General features: G+C 41.3%; 1 long non-coding RNA gene across 1 annotated transcript; it reads left to right on the top strand.

The window, feature by feature from the left end:
- The first annotated feature begins 4,751 nt into the window (after window positions 1–4,751).
- LOC134298346 (uncharacterized) lies at window positions 4,752–12,993 on the top strand. Its single transcript, XR_010005374.1, has 3 exons — window positions 4,752–5,476; window positions 9,405–9,474; window positions 10,091–12,993. It is a non-coding gene; the product is annotated as an uncharacterized LOC134298346 (long non-coding RNA).
- The last annotated feature ends 1,714 nt before the right edge of the window (window positions 12,994–14,707 follow it).

The following is a 14,707-nucleotide window of genomic DNA, read 5'->3' on the forward strand; positions in this document are numbered from 1 at the left end:
TTGGCCCAGGGAGTGGCACACCAAGGGTATAACGTCCGATTTAACATTTTTGGAGTTTTTTCCAATTTTGGTGGCTGTCACGCTGTGGGCTGATCAAATGACAAATTCCACCGTTCATTTTTGGTGTGATAACCAGGCTACGGTGCAGGTTATCAATTCTTTAACATCTAAGTCAGTCAGACTGATGGAGGCTTTGAGGTTTTTTACACTCCACTGTCTAAAGTATAATATACTGTTTAAAGCTTTTCATATTGCAGGGACAGATAATTCTCTCGCTGATGCTCTGTCCCGTATGCAGATGGATCGCTTCAGGCAGCTTGCCCCCAGCGCAGATTTGCACCCCCAGAACATGCCGGTCCATCTTTGGAAAATTGGGAACAGTCCATAGTCCGGGGAATGAAGTTGGCTTTGGCCACGACTTCCAGAAAATCTTACGTCAGAGCGGTGCAGGAGTTTCATGAGTTTAAAAAGTTGTATGCCATAAGTTCTGTTTCACCGATTCCATATGAGCACGTCGCACAGTTTGGTGTTTTTCTGGAAAGGAAGGGGTTGGCCCCTCAAACTATTCATGCGAAATTATCTGCCCTGGCTTATTGGCTTAAGGCTCAGGGCTTTCCAGATGTTACAGCCGATTTTAGGCTTCGCAAATGGCTGGAAGGTTTGTCGCGGGAGCAGGTTAGGCCACGTGACTGCCGTCAGCCATTGACACCTGAAATTCTCAAAGGCTTAAAGCAAATTTGGCCCAAAATTTGTGAATCTCATTACGAAGCTTTGCTATTGCAGGCAGCGGCTCTCACCGCTTTCTTTGGGGCTCTTCGTATTAGTGAGCTGGTCGCCTCTTCAAAGGCTGATCAATCTAGAAGGGCCTTGCAATTTTCGGACCTGCGGCTCCAGCAGGACAAATTGGAATTGTTTATCAGGACTTCTAAAACGGATCAAAAAGGGAAGGGTTCCATTATCAAATTGGGATGCTGTAGTGATTTGGAATTATGCCCAGTTGCAGCTTTGTCATCTTTTGTGTCCTGCAGAGGAACGTCAGCTGGTTTTCTTTTTTGTCATCGGGATGGAGCACCGTTGACAAAATACCAGTTCTGGGCCTTGACTTCTAAGGCCTTAGGAATGTTGGGTATCAAAGATCAGAAATTTGGTACTCATTCCTTTAGAATTGGGGCTGCTTCCACTGCTGCTGTTATGGGCTACTCTATAGACAAAATTAAGATGTTGGGAAGATGGAAATCTGGTGCCTACCGTGCGTATGTGCGTCATATATCGGATTAGTTATATGGCTTTTTGTTTTTCAGAACCCACCCTGTTGGCAAGTAGACGACGCGTCCTGATTTGCGGGCACAGTTATGTGCACTGGGCAGAGCGACAGGCGCGCAGAGGTCCCTACGGCCAGCATTTCGGCCTCGCTTCCTTGGCTTTTGTTGAATGGAGGGGAAGAAGAGGTCTGCGGTGGGAGGGTTTGCTCCCTTTGTTGTTTGGGTCAGGGGTCCGTTTTCCACCTGACCTTATTGTTATGCATTTGGGAGGCAATGATTTGGGGCTGCTTAAAGGCAGGGCCCTTTTTCTCCAGGTTTTAAATGACATGCACAAGATCCAGGAGGTGTGGCCTTATACCGGATTGGCATAGTCAGCAATTATTCCTAGGCCACGTTGGCCCTATGGGGACGGTAAAAAATTGGACAAAGCAAGGAAACGGGTCAATAGGGCCCTGCGGAAGGTTTTGGAAAATGGCATGGGTTACTATATCCCTCATGACACCATTAGATTCAATGATTCGACGATGTATCGGACTGATGGGATCCATCTGTCCGAACTGGGCAACCAAATTTTCTTAGCGGATCTGCAGAAAGGAATTAGGGAAATTCTTTCGAATTTGGTGGGGGTCAGGAGCTAAATAGACATTTGCTCCTGAACTGTGGCGGAATGCTTAGGGGAATCTCTTATTTTGGTGTGCACCACAAGGCACCTCTGTTTTGGTGTTGGCCAGAGGCGTGAATCCTCGCTTAGGGTTTTTACAGCCCCGGCGAGGGTGAACGATTATGGCCTTGGAATGGGAGACTTTGACCTCATTTGTTTCGGAGGCAAAACTCTCCAACACATTCCCCTTTAGGTCATCCAGGTTTAGATAGACTGGGGACCTGGTGTTTCGCCCTAAATTCAGTCTTAATGGATGGTCGGGTATGACCACTAATATCGGCTTATGCCTTACCAAATTCTTAGATGGCTAAGGATTTTTGGCCCTAGTTCCAAATTAAAGTTAAATAGGTAACTATCAATAAAGTTGCCCAGTTTTAAACCCAAGCTTACTTGTCTTGTCTCGTTATTTCGGAGGGTTGGAGGGCAAGAAACTTCCCCCCACTGCACAGCTGGGGGAGGGAAGGGGATTTGCCCCCTCCCAACGAAGGAGAGACTTCTGGAAGGGGGGCGGGGCTTCTAGGAAGCTGCCCGCCTCTTAGATCACTCACTTTTGGAGCTTCGACCCACCCGCCCGCCGCTAACAGTATAGCAGTAGTGTGGTCGCTTAGATGGGCCGGGTAGGAATTTTTTCCCTCCCATATTCTGGGAGGGTTATTCGCCTACCCTATACTGTGTGGAGTGGTAAATTGGGGGATGTGGTCATTTAATTAGGTGGTCAGCGGAATGCTTAGGGGAATCTCTTATTTTGGTGTGCACCACAAGGCACCTCTGTTTTGGTGTTGGCCAGAGGCGTGAATCCTCGCTTAGGGTTTTTACAGCCCCGGCGAGGGTGAACGATTATGGCCTTGGAATGGGAGACTTTGACCTCATTTGTTTCGGAGGCAAAACTCTCCAACACATTCCCCTTTAGGTCATCCAGGTTTAGATAGACTGGGGACCTGGTGTTTCGCCCTAAATTCAGTCTTAATGGATGGTCGGGTATGACCACTAATATCGGCTTATGCCTTACCAAATTCTTAGATGGCTAAGGATTTTTGGCCCTAGTTCCAAATTAAAGTTAAATAGGTAACTATCAATAAAGTTGCCCAGTTTTAAACCCAAGCTTACTTGTCTTGTCTCGTTATTTCGGAGGGTTGGAGGGCAAATGCTCATATGATAACTGATTTGGTGGATCTGCATTGGATGCAATTAGCAAAAAGACTCAGGCTTAATACATCTCTAACCAAAACTTGAGAGCAACAATTCTCAATTAATGCAGTTACCTACAATTAGTTTTAGCTTTAGTTATTTTTGTGAGGTTGTGATGAAGTCACATTTCAAAAGTAATATAAATAAAAATGGTAGGGGAATTGATACAACAAGCAATACTTTCTAGTACTTTTCTAGAACCACTTTGAGTGTTATTTTTGAATTAAAATATTCAAAAGAAAATTTCAAAACGTAGCAAATCATCAGATGCAAAATAGTGTTACTTTAAAAAAATTACCATGACTAGAAGGTATGAATTGCTTAACACATGTATTGAAGCTCAGTACAACGTCATTATACATGTACATATGCTTCAACCACCTCCGCAGTTCTCTACTGCACAAGAAATGACACCAGTAAAAAATAGAGTAAACACTTGGAGCAAGTGTACATAAGCAAGAAAATATGCAGAAAATTTTATAAAATCACCCAATGAGGTTGAAGGCATGCATTGTAAGGTTGAAACAAGATTTACAACTACCAGAACATTAAGATCATCTGGGGAGGCCCTGCTCTCAATCCCGCCCGCCTCTCAAGCACGGTTGGTGGGGACGAGAGACAAGGCCTTCTCGGTAGTGGCTCCTCGGCCGTGGAACTCCCTCCTCAGCAACATCCGGCAGGCTCCATCCCTTCTGGGGTTCAGAAAGAAACTGAAGACCTGGCTATGCGAGAAAGCATTTAAAGAATAAGTTTTCGTTGCTTCGACGTGGTCTGGATTAAGGTTTTTGTACAAGGTCTGGCGGATGAATGGCACAAGCATTTTTCACTGTTTTAATTTTGTTTATTGTATATTATGATACTATTTAAATGTTTTAACTGTTTTAATGTTATTTTATTGAATACTTATTATTAAATACTTAAGTCCAGTATTTAATGCAAGAAAGAAAGATACAAGGTTCTGCATTAACTATCTCTGCTTTAAGTCCAGCATTTAATTCAAGAAAGATACAAGATCCTGCATTAAATATGCTGTTTATACTTCATGTACTTAAATATACAGTATATCTTGCAGACATCAGCACAGGGCTCCACATTACTTTCAAAGCATCAGCTCATACTAGTAGGGATGTCCTAATTTCTCTTGGACTTACTTTTCTCCTATGAATTTGCCATTTTGATTGGACTGCTTTTATTCATGGAAAAAACTGCAGAAAGCTATCTTAAAGAAAAGGAAAAATGGGTTAAACATAGTAAAATAAGAGCATAAAACTGTGATCAGTAGACATCAACCATGCCACACTTTGAAGGCAACAACATTTTGGTTCAAGATGCTGGGGGAAGCCAAACTATTCATCCAGAAATAAATAGGTAAAGGTTTTCCCCTGACATTAAGTCTAGTCGTGTCTGAATTTAGGGGTTGGTGCTTGTAACAGATTTTGCCTACCTTACAAGGTTGGTAGGTGGCCCACTTTGCAGGACTGGTGTGCAGCCGTTTTGTAAACAGGGCTGCTGGTGTGGCCATTTTGCAGGCCTTACTTGCAGAAGCTCAGCAGAGCAAGGGGTAGGAGCAGTCAAACAGCCATTACAATAGGTGCAGTCTGATTGGCTGATGCAAATGAGAAGTTGCTTAGCAACTGGAAATGGGTGGAGCCAGGGAGCCAGGAAATTCTTTTTCAGTTAGTGTTTGGAAATCAACCAGTTAGGAGTTGGTTTTTAGAATTCACTCAGTTGGAACCGTGTTTTAAAAGGAATCCTTTTTGAGGAAATATAGTTAAATTCTTCAGGAAAGGAAGGACTGAGAACTATATTTGTGAGCTCTATAGTCTAGAGTATTGTTGTTTAAATCCCAGGAAAAGTGGATTTAAAAGTAAATTGTCCTGATTGTGTTTCCTTGGTGTAGGAACTGTTGCACCCCTAGACTGCTGAGACACCTCAAAACCACACTGGAGCCCCATACTATAAGCAAAGCAAGTTTTACTGAAGAATATATGTAAGCAATAGCAAATCAAAGTTCAGAGTCAATGAAACAAGGTTTTAGTCCACCAGGTACAAGATAGTTGAGAGTCTTGAAGTAAAAGTCCATGGAAATTAAACACAAGAATATACTTCAACAAGGTATCAAAATTAGTCCAAGGAACAGAAACAAAATTGGAACAGAGAACAGGATGTTTAACTGGAACAAGGGATCCAAACTGCAAATCCTTCAGGAACAATGACTGGATAATCCAAAATTCCCCAAGAACAAGGACTGAAACAAAACTCAAGAAACAAGGCTACACGAACTTGGCATGAAAGTCCACAGGAACATGAAACAGGATTCTATGAAGCATGAAACATAGGTTCATAAACAATAACAACACTCTTGGTGAGCAAAGTTACCACCTCTGAAAATCTCCCTCAGAAGTGGTTCCTCTTAAAGCTGAAATCAAGGCCTCTTTCTGTGGGAAGTTTGTTGAAAACCTTTTCTCATTAGCAACCATATGCTCCTTCTCAGACTCTCCCTTTCTTGTCTCTGCTGACATATTGCTTTCTTTCTGTCAACCTCATTACTCTTATCACAACTGTAATGCCCATCTGCCAAGGGATAGTTCGACCTTGACTGTCCCAAGGAATGCGGTTCAAGCTCCTTGCTTGAAACCATTGTATGCTTGCTCCCAGAATCCTCAGGAACAAACTCTGGCTTTACAGGAACAGCAGCTTCATCCAACTCTGGCTGCATGGGAATCCTAGGCCCCAACCCTGATTCATCTGATAGGTCCGGTGCAGGCACAGTCACAGGCTGAACAGGCTCAACCTCAGGCTCACCTGACAGCTTAGGTGCAGACTGGGATACAACAAGAACATATTTACACAGAAACCAAGTTATATGAACATCCTTTGAAGGGAAAAGCATAAGCCTTTAATGAAAGCGCTAAGCATCTTTACTGTTCAATGTTAATGAAACCATCATGCATATTTACTGTTCAAACTACAAATCAATAACCATTTCTTGTTTCTCCTCACATAAAGTGTCACATGTGTCTCTCTCAATATACTAAACTAGAAAAGGCTCCTGAATAAAGTATTGGTGGCAGCGCTGATAGAGGTAGCGAGTTCGAATCCTCTACATAGTGGTGGCAGCAGAAATAAAAGCCTTTGCAATTCTGGCCAATTTGAAAAATCCTCCCCATTACATATTGTTGAAACTCCCAATCCTCCATAGTGCTCATCTCCATTTCTAAGCCAAAGAGCTGGCGTTGTCCACAGACACCTCCAAAGTAATGTGGCCAGCATGACTGCATGGAGTACCGTTACCTTCCTGCCAGAGCGGTACCTATTGATCTACCCACATGTTCATGTTTTCAAACTGTTAGGTTGGCAGAAGCTGTAGCTAACAGCAGGAGCTCATCCCACTCCCAGGATTTGAACTGCTGACTTTTCAATCAGGAAGTTCAGCAGCTCAGCAGTTTAATCTGCTGTGCCACCGAGGCCAATGAATGGCCATCACAAAGTTACAACTACCAGATATAAAACATGGAACAATATGGAGAAATGAAGGTCTCCTATCATGTTTGACAGCTGTCCTATTGCATAAGTTGGCTAAAATATCCAGTTAAATTGTAATCAAGTCTTTTTGATAAATAGTCGAGGAGGGATGAGGGGAATAGAGTTAGTGCTATGCTGCAAGTTTTGCTTGTGTGTGATTTTAGCTCACCAGGGCAGTTTTCTGGCTCTGCAGGAAAAAACTCTGTGATAATGAATCAGAAGGTGAAAAGACACACAACATATTTAGAATATGCGGCCAATCTGACAGTACCTTCTCTGCATTTTCTTCACACACCTTTCCTCTCTATAGTTCTATAAATGTGAAGCAGAAGCATAAAGGTGGTTGACTGTCTTTCCTATTTCCTCCATATTTTCAAGGAAATTTCAGAAACTCCACCACCACCCTACCCCATAGCCAAAACAGTTTAGCAAGATGAATTTTGTTAGCTAACCATTTTATTAACATGATAATAATATTATTTTAATTGATTTTATCAGTTGGGAATAAATGCATAACTATAAATGCAGTATATTTATGTTTGCAAAACCAAAATATTTTTCTCCCTGTTTGAAAAGATGAACAGTGCCCTAAAGCGCCCATGAGGGGTGAAGATCAAAACTAACTGCAGAGTCAGTATTCAATTTGCTGGTTGCAATGATGAGTTTATACAAGACCTGAATAATTCATGGCAGGATCACCCTAATCTTCTGAGTTCAAAGCTAGCAAGGGCTAGCAGGTGTTTTCTAGTTATTTCTTAAATTCTAAACACCACAAAGATAAAAAGTAAGCCCCATCAATCCACAACGAGAAATCTCAATGAAAAGTTAACTTACATAATATCCTGTTTCCACAACAAGTTTAGCTCAGTACTTAAAAATATAATCACCTTTTTTTAGTATTGTAAGCAATAAGAAATGCAAATCATTCTTAATTTTTAAAGTAATGAAACATGAGGTAAACATGGGATGGAGTGGGGTGTTATCAGTATGCTGATGAAACCCAAATATATTTCTCCATGCATTCAAAACAGCCTCAGCTAAGGATAGTGTGTCTCCTCTGAATTAATGCCTGAATGAATGGAGGAGGTAATGGGTTGGATGAGGAAAAATTAATTGAAACTGAATCCAGACAAAACAAAGGTGCTTGTCCTCAAGGATCCTAATCTGGGGATTGAGGTGTGTCAACCAGTTCTAGATGGGGTTGCATTCTCCCTGAAAGACTGTGCTTGCAGCTCGGGAGTGCTCCAAATGTCAGCCCAGGTAGATGCAATAGTCAGGAGTACTTAATATCAGCTTTGACTGATACGCCATCTGTGCCCCTTCCTAGATTTGAAGGACTTTCCATTGACTGCCCCAGGGCAGTGGATTTGCCACAAGATCTTAGACAGCTATATCAGCTGTCTCAATTTAAGACAGAACTGAAGACCTATCTTTTCCGGAAGACCTACTGAGACAGTTTTAATGATGAATTTTAAACTTGCATCTTATTTTTAATCTCTGTTTTCTGTATGTTGATATTTATTTTGTGGAAATACATTTTAATATGTGTATCGTAAATAATGTTATTAGGTGAATGTGTGTTTTAGCAATGTCGTAAGCTGCCTCGAGCCATGAGGAGAGGCGGGAAAGAAATTTGACTAACCATGTCTAATAAACTCAGGGATAATAATAATAATAATAATAATAATCATCATCATCATCATCATCATCTTGAGTTCATTAGACATGGTTAGTCAAAGATAGGAGCCACAGAAGGCTAGAAGACTACTTCTCTCAAATCCTGGTTGGCCTGGCTTCGTTTCTAGAAAATCACTCCCATTTTAAAAAGGTGCTGTTTTTATATACAAACACTTGCTGCACTTGTATATATTAAAAAGATCTGCTTGTAGCACCTGATGTTTTTATTTCCTTTCGCATTTTTTAGATTCTTTCATCAATTGTGCTGCTTATACAATTCTTGAATCAAAATTCTGAGTTTTGAGAGGGAGGGAGGGAATAGGCATATCATCAATTTTTCTACCCAGTCCTCTGAACATTTCACAGTGGATTTTGATAGTACTCTTAACATTTTACAGTCAATCCAAGGGCAGATTGATTTTCTATTCATAAATATAGTGGTTTGGCTCCACTGCCCCAGATCTGCCTGGAATTACCAGTTTCTAGCCAAAAATTGGTTCCAAATGGTGACTGGAAATGCAATCACTCTAATAGTTTCAGAAAGCACTGATGCAACCCATTTGTGAGTGCTTGGGTACTGCAAAAGAAAAAAATGATCACACATCAATCGACCATGAAACAGAGTAGTTCCCCACCCCTTTAAGTCAAGAGTTTCAGGGGTTGCTGCCACTTGTTAAGTAATTTGGAGTCTGTGTGGAGTTCTATTATCTTCTTGCCACTTCAGTGCCCAATTTGTGAGAGTGGTTATACCAGATAGGCCTAGTTAACATCTACACTCCATTTGAGCATTCTTAAGTACTGAAATCTCAGAGGCTTTACATGGGAAATTACTATACCTTTTGGTAGTCATTTAGGTTATTTCTAATATGCATTCATATATATATATACACACACACACACACACACACACACACACATACATTCTCCTTATGGAAAAATATAAACATGTCAGTATTGAGTGCTTGCTTTCATCTCATTACAGTATATTGCATGTAAGGCATCATATATTAATTACATATCAGGAAATGGTAAGTATTGATATTGGTAAGTATTGGTAAGACTGAACTTTTTTCTCTTCATTTCTTTGACAGAATCTAGAAAGGTAACATTCTTCTATGGAAAGTATGAACAAACTTGGTGGTGGTGTCTATGGCTAAATAGGTAAATCATTAGATTCTTTCATATTTTCCATATTTGTTAAGGGAGACCTCAAACAGAAATTTCATGATAACTTTCATGTGTTCAGAATTCTATTCCTATATTTTTCAGTATGTTTCAGCATGCCTGAGAGTTTTTACTTATCAGGAACAGTATAGTTGTCACAGACTGTGCTTTTCACTGGTAAAAACTGCAAAGCAATCTGATCTGCTGGCCCTATCCTGGCTCCTTTTATTCTTTCACTATCTATTCTTTTGATTGACAAGCTATCAGTTGTCACTCAAGATAAATCAAAATAAAACTATTCCTCGCTAATGATTTCCAATCAAAACAGAGATCTTTAGATATGAGGCACTCAAGATACTCTTGGAGGCCTTTGAAGGCAGCTATCTTGATTGTATCAAGCGGTGCATCAGCTAAGCAGGCTATTCACAGGCAAATCTAGAAGTCCTGTCATGTTGATTACAATTGAGCATATATTACATATGCTCATAGTTCATTATAGGTCATATCTGCTCACACCTCACAGTGCTGTTAGTGTCAGGGTATTGTGTATTGTGAAATGTTAAAATCAATCTGGGTTATTAGAAATGCCTTATGTGTTTGTTTTTTTGGCAAGGCATTTCAGCAGTTATGGAGTTGATGAGAGTCTGCTATGATTGATGTATCACAGGACCAATGGGGTCAAGTTTGTTTTGACCGGGACTTTCTTTCCTGTTCCTGTGGAATGCAGAGGAGTGTCTTCAGATCAGAAGGTAGAGCGGCGAAGAGCAGTGTGCTGTGTGCATGAGTCGCTTCGGCAAGCACTCATGGAGAGAAAGACTGATTTACTCTATTTTGTATATAGTCTTGTAAATAAAAGTTGATTGCCGTTGGATTTTCCAACCGAACCCTCATCTGCTGGAGTGTGTTTGTCCAGTGCTGTTTTTCCACACCGGGAGACAGTCTGGAGAGAAGGAGGTGACGACCGGGATGGTGAATTTTTGGATTTCACTCTGCTACCCATCATTCCCGCTGACAGTTAGAAGGTCCAGCATTTTCAAAGATGGGTTAAACAAATTTATAATAAGCAAAGTGCTCAAATGTTGATCAACAAGGAACTGACTAAATCTTGAGAAATACAGAAAGAGACTAGACAAGGCTGTTTCTGTTGGTTATACAGGTTTTCAATAACAACATAAAAAAGCAGAAGATATCAAAGAAGTAAAGATAACATGACAAAATTATAAGTTTGAAAGCTTTTAACAGTGATTTTTAAAGGACCCTTTGAATAGAAGGCCCCATCCCTTCTGGAGTTCAGAAAAAAACTGAAGACCTGGCTATGTACGCAGGCATTTGAAGAATAAGCATGTGTTGGCTTCGACGCGGTCTGAATTATGGCTCTTGTATAAAGTCTGGTGGATGAATGGCATAAGCACTTAGCATTGTTTTAAACTTTGTATATTTTATTTTATGACTGTTTTAACTGTTTTAACGTTTTAGTTCCCTGTATATCAGTGTAACGGCATCAATTGCCACTTCTAAGCCGCCCTGAGTCCCCTCGGGTGAGAAGGGCGGGATATAAATAATTGAAATAAATAAATAAATAAATATAAGAAGAAATCTGAACCTTATCCTGAAAGAATATGGAAGAGTATCAGGATTTAAAATTAATAAGGAGAAAACAACCATGTTGACCAAGAGCATAAAAAAGGGAATAGAAACCCTTATCTGAGAAATTGGGTTTTCAAGCTGTACAAAAAATTAAATATTGGGGTATTAATATTTCTGTTAAAAACTCAAACCTGTTTAATGACAATTATGATTTAATATGAAAATAAGTTAAAATATTTACATAGATGGAAAGGTCTGCAGCTATCACTTATAGATAGAATTTCAGCTATAAAGATGAATGTATGATCAAAGTTGCTGTTATTGTTTCAAGCCTTGCCAATCATACTGAATGATACCCCTATTTAAACAATGGCAAAAAGACCTATCAACATTTATTTGGCAAAGAAAAAGTCCAAGGGTCAGATTCAAAGTATTAAAAGACAGAGAGATAGTCTGTCAGGGAGTGGAGTGTGAGGAGAAAGAAGTGTTTGGAGCTGGTAGAAAAGAAGCTCTGTGAGGAGGAAAGTTAAAAATAGTCTTCGGGAAGAAGTGCTATATATTGTAGAGAGCCTCTAAGGAACAGAGTGCTTATGTTAAGAGCCTCTGGAAGGGAGGACTGCGGGGTTATTGGAAAGCCTGATTTGTTCTCTTGTGAGGGAACATAGTTCTAAGAAAGACAAGTTAAAGAACCATTTTCTTTTAAGTAACCAGCTTGTTAATCTTCTGTAACCACTACTCAACCATCTTGTTTTAGTTCAAATAAACTTCACAAATCTGTTTTTACTTCACCACAAGTATTCAGCGTGTCTTTCTGTGCATCAATATAAGGAGGAGGCCTGTCTGCATATTAGCCATCACTCTTTGAGTCAGATTTTCCCTTCATTTTTTGAGTGGCTCTATGAACTGACTCCGGTGGTCAGTGGGATATATGCTAAAATTGATGGCAGTGGTGGCACATATGTAAAACTATACATGATAACAGCAGCAATAATTATCTATGCTCAAAGATGGAAAGACTCAATATTCCACCACAAGAAAATTTGCTTATGAAAATTAGAGAACTTGCAGAAATAGATTATCATACTATTTTAATTAAACTGAGATCTCTAACTAACTTTAAGGAAGACTGGAGCCCATTCATTCCTCGTCCTCCGGCAAAGATGGGGTGAAACCTCAATCACTGCATTTTGGATTAGAAGAGTGTCATTATGTGTAGAAAAATTGTATCAATAGTTCTTTTTCATTTAATGGGTGTAAAAATTGAGAGAATATTACCACTAGACAGAGAATGTAAAGCTCTCAGATACAGATAATGTAGATTATATGTACTTAATATTTTGTGATGTATAGAATGGAATAGTATTAATATGTTTTGTTTTATTCTAGAAAAATATTTTAACTTTGCTTTTGTTTGTTTATTTCTATATTGGTACAGTGGAACCTCTCCTTAAGAGCATCCCAATTTATGAGTATTTTGAGTTGAGATGGCGCTAGAATGATAGTACAGGACTTTAGGGCTTCAAGAGAACAGCCTTAGTGCCTCGTACTCCATGTCTCGTACTCTTTTGGAGATTGCTGTCCAGTTTGCTCTTGTCAGCTTTGAAAAACTTTGGGTCAGTTATAAAGTATAGTTTCCTATTTAAAAGCACCTAACAAAAAATAGGGGGAGGCAGTTCAGAAGACTGTAACGGATCAATAGCATTTCAATGGGAAATTTTGCTTTAAGATAAGATCATTTTGAGTTAAGAACTTGGTCACAGAACAAAGTAAACTTTTAAATCAAGGTATCACAATATATAGGTTTTGTATTAATTTGTCTAAACAAAAGCTATTTAAAAAAAAAGGTCCAGCATTCTCATTTCCTATATCTATATCTATATCTAGACACACACACACAAACACACACACTGTTAAGCATACACACCAATACAGCTATCTTCCTGTATGATTAAGAATTCATAAATTCTATTCTCTTTGTAAGCGAACCTAGTGGCCGCCCCCCCCCGAAATTGCGCCCCCCACCCCCAAGGTCCCGCACATACCTCCGGCAGCGATGATGGCAGCGGCGGCGAGGACCATCACCTCCCTCCCAGATGAAGGCCTTCCATGTTTGCCAAGGAGGGAGGCGATGGTCCCCGTTGCCTCCCTCCTTGGTGAACGCGGAAGGCCTATCTGAGGCCTAGGTATTCTTGCGAGGTTTTGCGAGTCCTTGCGAGTCCTTGTGAGAATACCTAGGCTTCAGTAAGCCTTCCCTGTTTGCCGAGGGCGGAGGCCTTCGCTGAGGAGGGAGGCGATGGCCCCCACCGCCGCTTCCGCCCTTGGTGAATGGGGAAGTCCTACTGAGTCCTAGGTATTCTCGCAAGGTCTCATGAGAGTTCCGCCTTCAGCAAACAGGGAAGGCCTACTGAAGCCTAGGTATTCTCACAAGGACTCGCGAGGGCGGCGGCAGTGGCGGGACCATCGCTTCCTCCTTGGAGGAAGTTGAGGCCTTTGCCGAGGAGGGAGGTGATGGTCCCGCCGCTGCCTCCACCCTCGGCGAACGGGGAAGGCCTACTGAGGCCTAGGTATTCTCACGAGGTCTCGCGAGGACTCACGAGACTTCGCGAGAAAAGCTAGGCCTCAGTAGGCCTTCCCCGTTCGCTGAGGGCGGAGACAGGGGTGAGGGCCATCGCCTCCCTCCTCAGCGAAGGCCTCAACTTCCGCTGAGGAGGAGGCGATGGTCCCGCTGCTGCCGCCCTCAGCGAATGGGGAAGGCCTACTGAGTCCTAAGACTCGCAAGACTTCGTGAGAAAAGCTAGGCCTCAGTAGGCTTTCCCTGTTTGCCAAGGGCCTTTGCCGAGGAGGGAGGCAATGGTCCCTGCTGCCGCCGCCTCCTCCCTCCTCGGTAAATTTACATGGGGGCGCTGTCGAGGCCTCGACAGCACCCCCCTTGATGTGCGCCCGATGCGGCCGCTTCAGTGGCTTCCACATTGCACCGGGCCTATGTTGCACCACATTAGATTCTGTATTACCAACTGAAAAAAGTGACATGTAAAACCATATCTGGTCTAAGGTTCCAAAACCTAAGCCTTTCAATTCATGGCAAATTGAACTTGAAAGGGCAGTTCTACACTAAAAAGTAAAGCGGGTTTGACCTGGTGTCCCAGAACTGGCCCAGACGTCTTAAGAAGCCCTAACTTGGGGCACAATCCGAATCCTGCCTCAGGATGCAGTTTTCCCACCAACCAAGCTTAACATGAGAGCAAACAACATTACATTACTTTCCCCTGGGTAAAGGCGGATCAGCCCCCTTGTGATGTTTAGCCACCGTGGGGCTGATTAATCCCTACAGCAACCTAAGTGGTCAGTTTAGATGTGCCTGAAGAGGTTAAGATACTGTTTTAATAAATCAGTAGTCCCCATCTGTCTGCTCATGTCACAGTAGCATGCATCCTGATGTCCTCTAATTTAAATACAACTTTCTGGCCATTGGAAAGTCAAGAATGGAAACAGCTTTCCCTATAACCAACATAAAATGTTACTTACATTTTTTGTAGCTTTATTGAGTAGTGATTCATTATAAATGAAAAAATATTCTATGCACATTTAGATGCATTCAAATTAAAAAGTCCTAATAAAAACTACGTTCTGCAAAGACCCAAGT

This window comes from Anolis carolinensis, chromosome 4, assembly GCF_035594765.1.
Source record: "Anolis carolinensis isolate JA03-04 chromosome 4, rAnoCar3.1.pri, whole genome shotgun sequence".
Taxonomy (NCBI): Eukaryota; Metazoa; Chordata; class Lepidosauria; order Squamata; family Dactyloidae; genus Anolis; species Anolis carolinensis.